At 40.3% G+C, this 13,257-nt stretch overlaps 1 protein-coding gene and 1 pseudogene across 1 annotated transcript in view; one reads left to right on the top strand and one right to left on the bottom strand.

Annotated features, from left to right (window-relative positions):
- The window catches only part of MMP16 (matrix metallopeptidase 16), a 401,911-nt gene that overhangs the window by 101,255 nt on the left and 287,399 nt on the right, over nucleotides 1-13,257 (top strand). The gene's annotated exons all lie outside the window — the stretch shown is intronic.
- Nucleotides 3,536-13,257, bottom strand: part of LOC102271859 (S-phase kinase-associated protein 2-like) — a 67,343-nt pseudogene continuing 57,621 nt past the window's right edge.

Below are 13,257 nucleotides of genomic sequence, written 5' to 3'. Positions count from 1 at the left end.
CATCCAGCACTCAGACTGGGAGTTCACCACGCCTGAGCGGAAGTTATGTGGGCAACTCAATAACAGTGTGTGTCTGTGGACCTGCACCCTCTACAGTTTAGGAGAGCTTGGTTTTGATTCTTCTCTTGGTGCACAATTCTTTGTATTGCCATGTCTGCTCAAGGGAAATATACTTAACTTTATTGTAAAGTATCATTTGGCTTAAAATATCTCCTCTTCCACTGCAATCTTTGTCTGGAAGTGTCCAAAAATTAAATTTTGGTAAGGCAAGGTAACTATCTAACCATTTGACAATTCACCTAGAAATCGTGCCTAGAATTTTATCTTACTATAAAATGTAAGACACAGATGTTAGCCACAAAAGTAAAATAGACACAAACTGATAAGCAGAGTTTTTTCGTGTTTAAATACTACTAACTACAATTGTGGGCTCTATGCCTGTCATGATTAAGAGAGAAAAATGTATCTGTTTTATTATTTATTTCAAGATTTAACAGGAGTTGTTTCTAAGTTTCCTTTCTTATTTTCTATCTACATCTAAAATATTGTATATATTACCCTGTGGCTTAGGTAAATATTGTGTAGTTTCTAATATGTCATTTTTTTCACCTTTACCTATTTATAAAAGACGTAAAATTATAATATTTTAAAGCATACAATGTGATGATTTGATATACATTGTGAAAATTTTTCTGCAGTTGGAGTAATTAGCACACCTATCACATCAGATATTTATCATTTTTTATAGGAATACAAGTTCTACTCTCTTAGCAAATTTCGGTTATATAATACAGTATTATCAATTACAGTCACAAGGTCATGCAGGAGAACAAAAGATCTTATTCATCTTATAACTGAAAATTTGTACTCTTTTACCAGCCTCTCCTAATTTCTTCTACTCCTTGCCCTTGGCAACTAGCATTCTGTTTCTGAGTTTGAGTTTCTGTTTTCGAGATTTTACATACAAGTGATGCCATGTAATATTTGTTTTTCTCTGTCTAGCTTATTTCACTTAACATAATAGTCTTCAGGTACATTCAGATTCTAAATGGCAGGAATTCCTTCTTTTTAAAGCTGAATAATGTGCTACTTTGTATGTCACATTTTCTTTATTCTTTCAAACTCATGGCAGTTAGATTGTTTCCACACCTTGGCTATTGTGAATAATACTATAGTGAATATGAGGGTGCAGATATCTTTTTGAGATTATGGTTTCATTTCCTTTACTTCTTTTCATTTACTTCTGGATGTAGATCCAGAAGTGAGATTGCTGGATCATATTCTGGCTCTATATTTAATTTCATGAGAAGACTCCATAATGTTTTCCATAGTGGCTATATTACTGGGGTGACCAAAACAGTCATTTAGTTTTTTCCCATGAGATGGCTCTAGTAGAGTTTAGTTTTCTTAAATTTCATTTTAAACAATTTTGTTACATTGTATTGTGACAGCTATCATATCAGCATACATTTAAAAAGGATTTATCAAAATATCTGCACTTACGTTTAGCCATGGTAATATTGAAGATGGAAAAAAAATTCAGACAGTACACTGAATCAGGAGAAAACATTTGCTATTGATATGACCGATAGGCATTAATATCTAAAATATATACACAGTTCATACAACTAAAAAAATAAACAACCCTACTAAAAATGGGCAAAAATGGAATGTAGGTGGACAACAGACACTTGGAAATACGCTCAACATCACTAATTGTCAGGGAAATGCAAATCAAAATCACAATGAAATACTGCCTTATATATGAATATCTTCAAAAGGACACTAATAAATGGGGGCAGAAATGTGGAGAAAGAGAGCCCTGGTACACTCTTGGTGGGAATGTAAATTGATGCAGCCACTGCAGAAAACAGTATGGAAGTTCCTCAGAAAACTAAAAGTACAGCTACCCAGCAGTTATACTCCTGAGTATATATCTGAAAAAAACAAAAACACTAATTTGAAAAGGTGCATTATTTGCAACTTCCAAGATATGAAAGCAAACTTAGTGTCCATCAACAGGCATATATATATATATGGGTAAACATGAATGGATGAATGAATAAAAATATCAAACTGATGAATGGATAAAGATATTTATATGTGTGTGTGTGTGTGTGTGTGTATATGTATAGATATACTTTAGTCGCTAAGTCATGTTCAGCTCTTTTTATGACCCTCCATGGACCGTAGCCCGCCAGGTTCCTCTGTTCATGGAATTTCCCAGGCAAGAACACTGGAGTGGTTGCCATTTCCTTCTTCAGGGGTTCTTCCCAATCCAGGGATAGAACCTGCATCTCCTGCATTGGCAGGCAGATTCTTTACCATGGAGCCACCAGGGAAGCCATATGTACAGATACTGAGTAGTACTCCATATCGGAGGACGCAGTGGCACCCCACTCCAGTACTCTTGCCTGGGAAATCCCACGGACGGAGGAGCCTGGTAGGCTGCAGTCCATGGGATCTCGAAGAGTCGGACAAGACTGAGCGACCTCACTTTCACTTTTCCCTTTCCTGCATTGGAGAAGGAAATGGCAAGCCACTCCAGTGTTCTTGCCTGGAGAATCCCAGGGACGGGGGAGCCTGGTGGGCTGCCGTCTATGGGGTTGCACAGAGTCGGACACGACTGAAGCAACTTAGCAGCAGCAGCACTACATATATATATATATACACACACACACACACACACACACACACATACACGTATATATATATATACATATGTACAATGAAGTACTATTCAGTCATAACAAAGAGTAAAATGGGAATTTTGCCATTTCCAGCAACATGAATAGACTTGGAAGGCATTATACTAAGTGAATAAGTCAGATAGAGAGAAATGTAATATGATATCATTTATATGCGGAATCTAAAAAGTCCACAAACTAGTGAATCTAAAAAAAACAACAAACTAGTGAAAATAGAAACAGCTTCACAGTTATAGAGAACATAGTATTGGAGAGGGAAGAAGGGATGGGACAGTGTAGAGTCAGAGGACTGAGGGGTGCAAGCTGCTGTGTATAAAATAAGTTACAGTTATATATTGTGCAATGAGCGAGTGAAGTTGCTCAGTCCTGTCCGACTCTTTGAGACCCCATGGACTGTAGCCCACCAGGCTCCTCCATCCAGGGAATTTTCTAGGCAAGAGTACTGGAGTGGGTTGCCATTTCCTTCTCCAGGGGATCTTCCCGACCCGGGGATTGAACCCAGGTGTCCTGCATTGCAGGCAGACGCCTTACTGTCTGAACTACAAGGGAATCCCAATATAATTAATATTTTATAAAAAAAACTACCGATGGAATTTCAAAAAGCGTAGAGCTTAGGCTCTTAAGGGTATAGCAGTGATAAAAGCTTTCATAGTCATTTCTAAAAAGCGACACTTCATAGTTTTCTCTCTCCAGTGGTTCTCTAATATACTTGTAGAAGGAAGGCAATGGAAACCAAGGATATAAATAGCTGAGCTCTCCACAATGGGGCCTCCTGCCTACTTTCCCTGTTCAAAGAAAAGAGGAGACACCGTCTTGCAATAAAGGCTTCATAGACAACTGGGCTTTTCTAGTGACAGTCGGCATTTGATGACCCACATCTCTTGGTTCTTCTTGTTGCCGGTGATCGGCCTGGCAATGATGGTGAAATGGGAGCAATTAACTAGATGGGGGAGGGCTTCCTTTAACAGTTGAAGGGTACCGCCCAGCACGATTCCAAAGACTTGTAGTGTTTTTAGTGTGGGGGTTTCTCCAAGTTCAAGTAAAGTTTCAGGTATTATGTCATAGCACTGACTGAGTGATAGGTGTTGGAGGTAGTTGAGTTAGTAAAATTCTGGAAAGCAGTCATTTTTCAGCATGACGTTATCACTTAAGTCTAGGTGGACAAGATTGGGACATCTTCCGGCTAAGGCAGAGACACCTGATCTCTGCAGATCCTCCAGGTACCCGCTGAGAGGCATCTGGGTGGAGGTCTTCCGGCTAAGGTAGAGACACCTGATCTCTGCAGATCCTCCAGGTACCCGCTGAGAGGCATCTGGGTGGAGGTCTTCCGGCTAAGGTAGAGACACCTGGTCTCTGCAGATCCTCCAGGTACCCGCTGAGAGGCATCTGGGTGGAGGTCTTCCGGCTAAGGTAGAGACACCTGGTCTCTGCAGATCCTCCAGGTACCCGCTGAGAGGCATCTGGGTGGTGGTCTTCCGGCTAAGGTAGAGACACCTGATCTCTGCAGATCCTCCAGGTACCCGCTGAGAGGCATCTGGGTGGTGGTCTTCCGGCTAAGGTAGAGACACCTGATCTCTGCAGATCCTCCAGGTACCCGCTGAGAGGCATCTGGGTGGTGGTCTTCCGGCTAAGGTAGAGACACCTGATCTCTGCAGATTCTCCAGGTACCCGCTGAGAGTCATCCGGGTGGTGGTCTTCCAACTAAGGTAGAGACACCTGGTCTCTGCAGATCCTCCAGGTACCCACTGAGAGTCATCCGGGTGGCGGTCTCTAACACGTGTGCCACAGCCATCTGTACGTCTTTTCAGTGAGGCCACAGCACCAAGAGCAGCTCAGCTCATCCGGTCTGGAACAGCTGTTCAGCAAAGTCTCTGGGGCAGATTGAGAGAATCCAGAACACCCAGAAAGGTGTAGACACCATAGATTTGTGTTCTGAGCAAGATTATCTACAGTGGGATCTGAAAGCCGGATGCCCTCCAGGCTGAGATGCTGCAGCTTGGGGCGGTGAGACAGAAGGCCATGGAGGGTAGACACACCCATCAGGGAGTTCCGCAGGCACAGGTGCTGTAGACGAAAAGGGCCGAGATGTTCAACTAACGGCTGGTCCATAAATGATCCTGGGCAGCAGAAGGCAACCACCCCTCGGGACAGCAGTCCACCAATCACGTCTGGTTAGAGGTTTACGCTCAAGAGGTCTATGGTCTGCCAGAGAGACTCGTCAGATGCTAGATGATACCATCTCTTACAAACACTGGAGACTTTCAGGAGTTCAGGGAGGCACAGACAGGTAAAGATTCTTAGGAGTAGCTCATCAGGAAGGGAGTCCCAAGAAACACCTGGCAAGTTCTCTCGGTTTGCCTTAGGTCTGCGGACAGTCACAAAGTCCTTGTCATTCCCTTTGCTTTTCGGCCATTTTCATGGGGACGAATGGGGGGCTCTGTGGGTGGCCCAGATCTGAAAGCAGTTTCTGGGGGCTGTTCTCACTGTTCGTGGGAGATGTTCATGCTTTTTGAAATCTTAGGGAGAGTGAACCTATAATTTCAAGATACCTTAAAGAGCAAAATTTGAACCACATCTTTTATCTCCCCCTGTCTCCCCCCACCCCCAAAAGTAGACAGGTGTTAACTTTCATTGATCTTTTCTATTTCCTTTCTAGTCACTATTTAAATTTTTCCCATTCTTACCTTTTTTAGTTTCATCTATTAACTTTGGGCCTAATGTGTTCTTCCTTTTCTGATTCTTTTAGATATGTAGTTGTTTAATTGAGATCTCCTTTTCCTTAATGTAGGCATTTATGACTGTGACTTTCCTCTTAGATGGAATTATGCTGCATTCAATAAGTTTGTATGTTGTGTTAGCATGTTCATTTGTCTCATGGTATTTTTTTTTTAATTTCTTCTATTAGCCATTGGTCGTTCGGTAGCATATAGTTTAATCTTCACATATTTGTGAATTTTCCAGTTTCTTCATTGTTATCGATTTCTAGTTTTGTAACATTGTAGTTGGAAACTATATTTGATATTATTTCTGTTTTCCTAAGTTTATTAAGACTTATTTGTGATCTAACACATGATTTAAGTTGGAGAATGTTCCATATTCTTAAAAGGAACGTGGAATCTGCTCCTGTTGGATGGACTCTTCTGTGTACATTTGTTAGATATATCTCGTCTAACATGTATGATAAGACAAATTTTTTAATTGGTTTTCTGTCTGGATGAACTAGCTACTGATGAAAATTGGGTATTGAAGTCCCATTCTATAATAGTATTGCTGTCTATTTCTGTTTTTAGGTTTGTTAATGTTTACAGTATATATTTAGTTGGTCTGAAGTTGGGTATATACATATGTAAATTTGATTATATGTTCTTGATGAATTGACCCTTTATAATTGTATCATATTCTTTGTCTCTTATTACAGCTATTTGCTTAAATATTTTGTCTGATATAAGTATAGCTATGTCTGCCTTTTTTTGTTTTCCTTTTGCATGAAATATCCTTTCTCATTCCTTCACTTTGAGCTTAAATGTGTCCTTAAAGCAGAAGTGAATCTCTGTATGCAGCATGTAGTGGGAATTGTTTTATAATTTATTCAATGAATCTATATCTTTTAATGTGAGAATTTGTTTATTTACATGTTAAGTATATGTGGACTGACTGTATCCACACTATTAGTTGTTTTCTGGCTCTTATGCAGTTCCTTTATTCTTTTCTGCTGCTTTTTATCTCTTGCTTTGCAATTTGATTATTTTTATTTTTTTTGTAGTGGCATGCCTTGATTTCTTTTTCTATACTTTTTAAAGTATCTAGTAGGTTTTTGTCTTGTGGTTTCCATGATACTTACCAAAAAAAAAAAAAAAACTTACAGTGATAACAGTCTACTTTAAACTGATAACTTCAAATGCAGAACAAAGCACTACATTTTTACATGTCCCCTCAAATTTTAAGGTTTTGGTGTCATATTTATACTGTATATCCATTAACAAATTTTATTATAGTTATTTTAGTCCTTTTGTCTTTTGATCTTCATACCAGTATTATATTTAACCACCACCATTATAATATTTCCTCCCTCATGGCTCAGATGATATAGAATCTGTCTGCAATTTGATCCCTGGGTCGGGAAAATCCCCTGGAGAAGGAAATGGCAACCCACTCTAGTATTCTTGCCTGGAAAATCCCATGGACAGACGAACCTGGAGGACTACAGTCCCTGGGGTCGCAAAGAGTTGGACACGACCGAGTGACTAGCGCTTTCATTTTCACTTTCATTATATTATTATAGTGTTCTCAGGTAGTGTGGTTACCTTTACCAGCAAGTTTTATACGCTCATCTGTTTTTATGTTACTGATTAGTATTCTTTTATTTCAGCTTGAAGAACTCTCTTTAATGTTTCTTGTAAGGTCAGTTCAGTGATGTTCAGCTTTTGTGTTTTCTTTCTTTTTTTTTTTGGAAAACTACTTCTCTCTTTCTGAATGGCAGCTTTCATGGGTGGAGTATTCTTGGTTGAGTCTTTGTTTTTTTTTCCAGCACTATTAATATATCATCCTTTGCTTTTAAACCTCCAAGGTTTCTGCTGAGAAATCTGCTCACAGTCTTAAAGGTTTTATTTTCTATATAGCAAGGTTTTTTTTTGTTGTTGTTGTTGCTTTTAAGATTCTCTCTTTAACTTTTTGCCAATTTAATTATAATGTAATTAATTATAAGGTGTCTTGTTGTGGGGCTCTTAAGTTTTATCCTGACATTATTTAGGCTTCCTGGACTTGGATGTCTTGTTTCTTTTCCCAGATTAGGTATTTTTCAGCCATTATTTCTTTGTGTTAGCTTTTTGACATAAATGTGTGTGTGTGTGTATATATATATATATATGTATATGTATATATAGTCACACATATAAATATGCTCTGCTTGATGATGTCCCATATACCACTTAAGCTATCTTTATTCTTTCTCACTCATTTTTCTTTTCCCCCTTTAATTGGATGAAGTCCATAGCACTGTCTTTGAATTTTCTGATCTTTTCTTCTGCTTATTCTAGCTGTGCCTCTATTGAATTTTTCAGTTCAATGGTGTGCTTCAGTACTACAATTTCTGTTTCTACTTTTCTCTCTAGTGAAATTCTCATGTTCAGTATTTGAACTCCTTACCTTGTTGAGCATATTTTTGACTGTTGATTTGAGCTCTCTATTTGGTAAATTGCTCATCTCTATTTTATTAATATTGGTCTCTGAAGATTTTTCTTGTTCTTTTGTTTGAAATATATTCTTTTGTTTCTTGATTTTCCTTGAATTTCTGTTACTATTTTTTTTTAATATTTATTTATTTATTTTTGGCTGCACTGGATTTTCATTGCTGCCCATGGACTTTCTCCAGTTGTGGCAAGCAGAGGCTACTTTTCGTTGCAGTTTGTGGACTTCTCATTGAGGTGGCTTCTCTTGTGAGGCTCAGGATCTAGGTGCACGACTTTCAGAGGTTGCGTCCTGTGGGCTCTGGAGTGCTGGCTCAGTAGTTGTGGCTTGTAGGCTGAGTTGTTCCATGGCATGTGGAGTCTTCCTGCATGGCATGTGGAATCTTCCTGCATGGCATGTGGAATCTTCCTGGAACAGGGATTGAGCCCATGTCTCCTGCAATGGCAGGCGGTTTCTTACTCATTAGACCACCAAGGAAGCCCTCTGTGTTAGTTACTGCCCAGCAGCAAAAACAATCATTTATTCCAATCCTTACAGACTGGTCTTATGTAGGACATGAACCTTGTCAATAAACCTAGCTCAGGCTCCTAGTTACTGCTCAAGCCTTTCTAATTGTCCAAACCACTGTCTTTGTTCTTCGTGGCTGCCAGTACTTGAGGGTGTTGCAGGAGCCTCAAGACCTTTCAGTGTCCTGAAGAGGAGGATTGCAATCAGCACCTAGATGCAGGCTGATTAGAAGCCAGATCCTCAGGCAGCAGCTAGGCACATATGCAGTTAACCACACAGTCCTTCCAGGCAGAAACTGGGAGGTGAGCATTATTGCCTGCTCCTTCTGCACTGAATCTTCGTGATATAGTGTGGCAAGTGCTCACAAACCCATTAACTACTTCTTTGACTTAGTTCTCTGAGCCCCACTGGCTATCAGAGATACATGATTTAGGGACCTGTTCCTTGAATGGCAGCTGTAAACATTGGACCCTGGATGTATGCAGTTTTTATCCGATACTCTGAGGTGTTTTCCTAACATACAGGCAACTTGGCTATATTGTTGGAAGGAGCTTTAGGGAGAAGACAGGAAAGTGCCCACTAACTGCCCTGGTCTCTGAGGAGGCTCACATGCAGTACAGTATGAAGATGCATGCTCATTAAAAACTGAACCCTCAGGCAGCAGCTTGTAAAGCTGCAGTCAGATCCTTTCCAGGGAAAGCCTGGGAGATGGTAGTGCTTGCCAGCTCTCTCTGTGCTGAGCCTTGTGACAATAAATGTTGCAAGCGCTCGTGTTCCTTTTAAGAACTGCTTCTTTGCAAAAATAGTGTGAGACTCCTGAATGCAGGAGTTGGGGCTTCCCGGGTGACACAGTGGTAAAGAATCTGCCTGCCAGTATAGGAGACTCAAGAACAAGAATTCATTTCCTGGGTCTCCGGAAGATCCCCTGGAGTAGGAAATGGCAACCTGTTCCAGTATTCTTTCTTGGAAAACTCTGGATAGAGGAGCCTGGCAGGCTACAATCCATGATGCTGCAAAAGAGTTGGATACAACTGAGCGACAGAGCACACATCTGAACGCAAGCCTTGTTTACTTTCGAGCTAGGTGTTTCGGGAGGCCATCACTCAGGTGGGAGCTCTAAAAGTATGGACACCAGATGTGTGTTCCAAACCCTTTACTCCCGGAGAGAAGCTGGGAGTTGAGGGTTGCCTCCAGATTATATGGCATTGTGCTAGGTGTGGGTTTTAAAATTAGAGTGTGTCTCAGCTTTCCCTACGGATTTTGGTGTGTGATTTTCTTATTTACCCCATGTGAAGAATTCAGTCAGCTCTAGGTATACCTGTGTACATTCAGTGCGTATATAAGAGGAGGGAAATAGGTGCCTATTTACTATTTTGGTCCAGTCCCTTAAAACCTCATTAAACTGAAAAGTATATGTACTTCAGTTGTTCAAGTCATATTTAGATTAATCTTTAAGTTCTTATGCTTTGCTATAGCAAAAACATGTATTCTAAAGTATCATCATTAAGATACTTACCTATAATTTTAAAATCATATAATCCTTAGTATCTTTGGGTGTTTTTTTCATTTTTATGTTTGTTTTTTTGTTCCAGTTTTCTACACTGAATTACCCTTTGTTATCTTTGCTTTTTTTTTTTTTTTATTACAGGATAAATACATAATCCAGAAAGGTTAATTTTGGATTATGTTGGATTTGCTTCTGTGACTTTAATCCTTATCTTGCTGCTTTTGTTATGAAAGGCATACGTAAAGGCCTGCCTCAGGGAGATAACCTGACTCTGCCTACCCTTGAAGGATGGTTGCATTCTTGAATTCTTTGTGTGGCAGAGGGCATGGTGTCCCTCCTCAGCTGCTGACTGGCATGGCCCAGAAATTCACATTTGGGGAGGCCAGGACCACAGAGAGATGTGACATCTTTGTTTGTTGATATGAGAGAAGATATTCCATTTCACACCACCAAAGAAATGACTGTAAGGAAGTGAGACTTAACACATCCCCTTTCCTATGGCTTGCTATTCTAGGGGACAGTTGCGGGAATTGTTCCGTCTCTCAGTCCTCCCCAGATCTTAGCCACCCCATGGACTGCCACATGCCAGGCTTCCCTGTCATTCACCATCTCCAGAGTTTGCTCAAATTTGTGTCCACTGAGTCAATAATACCAACCAACCATCCCATCCTCTGTTGTCTGCTTCACCTCTTGCCCTCAATCTTTCCCAGCGACAGGGTCTTTTCCAACAAGTCAGCTACTTGCATCAGGTGGCCAAAGTACTGGAGCTTCAGCGTCAGCATCAGTCCTTCCAATGAATATTCAGGATTGATTTCCTGAATATCATGGCATCTGGTCCCATAACTTCATGGCAAATAGATGGGAAAACAATGGAAACAGTGACAGGTTTTATTTTCCTGGGCTCCAAAATCACTGCAGATGGTGACTGCAGACATGAAATTAAAAGACACTTGCTCCTTGAAGAAAAGCTATGACAAATCTAGATAGCATATTAAAAAGCAGAGACATTACTTTGCCGACAAAGGTCCGTGTAGTCAAAACTATGGTTTTTCCAGTAGTCGTGTATGGATGTGAGAGTTGGACCATAAAGACTGAGCACTGAAGAACTGATGCTTTTGAACTGTGGTGTCGGAGAAGACTCTTGAGAGTCCCTTGGACTGCAAGGAGATCAAACCAGTCCATCCTAAAGGAAATCAATTCTGAATATTCATTAGAAAGACTGATGCTGAAGCTGAAGCTCTAATACTTTGGCCACCTGATGTGAAGAGCTGACTCATTAGAAAAAACCCTGATGCTGGGAAAGATTGAAGGCAGGAAGAGAAGGGGATGACAGAGGATGAGATGGTTGGATGGCATCACTGACTCAATGGATATGAGTATGAGTAAACTCTGGGAGCTGGTGAAGGACAGGGAAGCCTGGTGTGCTGCAGTCCATGGGGTTGCAAAGAGTTGGACATGACTGAGCGACTCAACTACAACAAGGTTTGTCAGAGCTTTTCTTTCAAGTAGCAAGTATCTTTTAATTTTGTGACTGTAGTCACTGTCTGCAGTGATTTTGGAACCGAAGGAGGTAAAATCTGTCACTGTTTCCATTTTCTCCCCATCAATTTGCCATGAAATGATGGGACCGGCTCCCATGATCTTAGTTTGTTGAATATTGAGTTTTAAGCCAGGCTTTTCACTCTCCTCTTTCACCTTCATCAAGAGACTCTTTAGTTCCCCTTCACTTTCTGCCATTAGGGTGGTATCATCTGCATATCTGGGGTTGTTGTTATTTCTCCCCACGATCTTGATTCCAGCTTGTGATTCATCCAGCCCAGCATTTCACATGATGCATTGTTTGCAGGAATTAAATGGTCTTGTTACTTTGTTTCCTCACCTCCCCATCTCTGATCCATAAAAGGAGCTGGCATTCAGACCCTGACAAGATGGTGTTTGAGGCACTAGCCTTGAGGATTTCCTTGGCTCAGGTGGTAAACAATCTTCCTGCGATTAGGGAGACTTGGGTTTCGATCCCCTCTTTGGGAACAGCCCCTGGAGAAGGGAATGGCAACCCACTCCAGTTTTCTTGCCTGAAGAATCCCATGGACAGAGGAGCCTGATGGGCTACAGTCCATAAGGTTGTAAGTAGTCAGACAGGACTGGGTGACTTAACCCTTTCACTTTCAGCCTGCCATCTCTTGGTCAGCCAACTCCCGAGTAAAATTCTTCCCTTGTCTCAACACCTCGTCTTGGATTTATTGGCCTGTAATGCGGTAAGCACAGCAGTCTTGGACTCTGTAACAAATGCTTTACAATATGGTGTTGGTTTTTGCTGTACAATGACACAAATCAGCCATAAGTCTCTATATATTCCCATCTTGAGCCTCTCTTTCTCACCCACTCCTACCCCATCTCTCTGGGTCGTCCCAGACCACTTGGCTGAGCTCCTTGTTTCATGTAGCAAACTTCCTACTAGCTGTCTGTTTTACACATGGTAATGTATGTATTTCAATACTACTCTATCTGTTTGTCCCACCCTCTCTTTCTCCCACTGTGTTCATAAGTTCATTCTCTACATCTGCATTTCTGTTCTTGCCCTGCAAATAGGTTCATCAGTATCATTTCCTAGAGTCCATATATATGCATTAACATACAATATTTTGTATATTCATTTTAGCTAAAAAGATACTTAGTAACAGTGCTTTTTCTTTACATTTAAAATCATCTCCTTCAGTCACAATATAAAGCAAAATTAAGGATAAGCATGTCTGTTGTTAACTTTTGGTAAACATTTTTTTCTGAAAATTAATTGATTATTTTATCTGTGGGGTGATATTATTCAACCACAGTTTGCTCACAGCTTATAATTTTTCTTGCATTTTATATATATGATATACAAAGTACTTTTACAAAGTTTTTTTTGTTTAGTATGGTAATGTTTTGAAGGAGGTATCTGGTGGGGGGTATCTGGTGCTTTGTAATGTCCCTGAGACGATGTGGTCTTTATACAAAATGGAAATCTTACCATAGTTGGTCATAAGCTTGGCAGAGAGTCCTATATTTCACTAGACTTTCATTGGTGGCCTTTGATTATATTTATGGGTTTTTTTTTTGAAAGGCAATATAATTTTAATATATTTCATTAAAATCAGTTCTTTTAATAATTATAAAAAAAAAAATACTGTTAGTGAACCACACTTGGATATGTTGGCCTGCATGCAGTGAAGTCAGTCTACTGATGCTGGGTTGTGGTGAAGGGAATGCAGGATTTATTGTGGGACACCAAACAAAGAGTCCAGGGCAGCTAGTACTCCAAACACCAGAGCTCCCTGGATGGGTTTCGTGAAAGCGTTTTTTAAGTTCATG

This window comes from Bos mutus, chromosome 14, assembly GCF_027580195.1.
Source record: "Bos mutus isolate GX-2022 chromosome 14, NWIPB_WYAK_1.1, whole genome shotgun sequence".
NCBI classification, from domain to species: domain Eukaryota; kingdom Metazoa; phylum Chordata; class Mammalia; order Artiodactyla; family Bovidae; genus Bos; species Bos mutus.
This window is presented reverse-complemented; position numbering and strand designations above follow the sequence as displayed.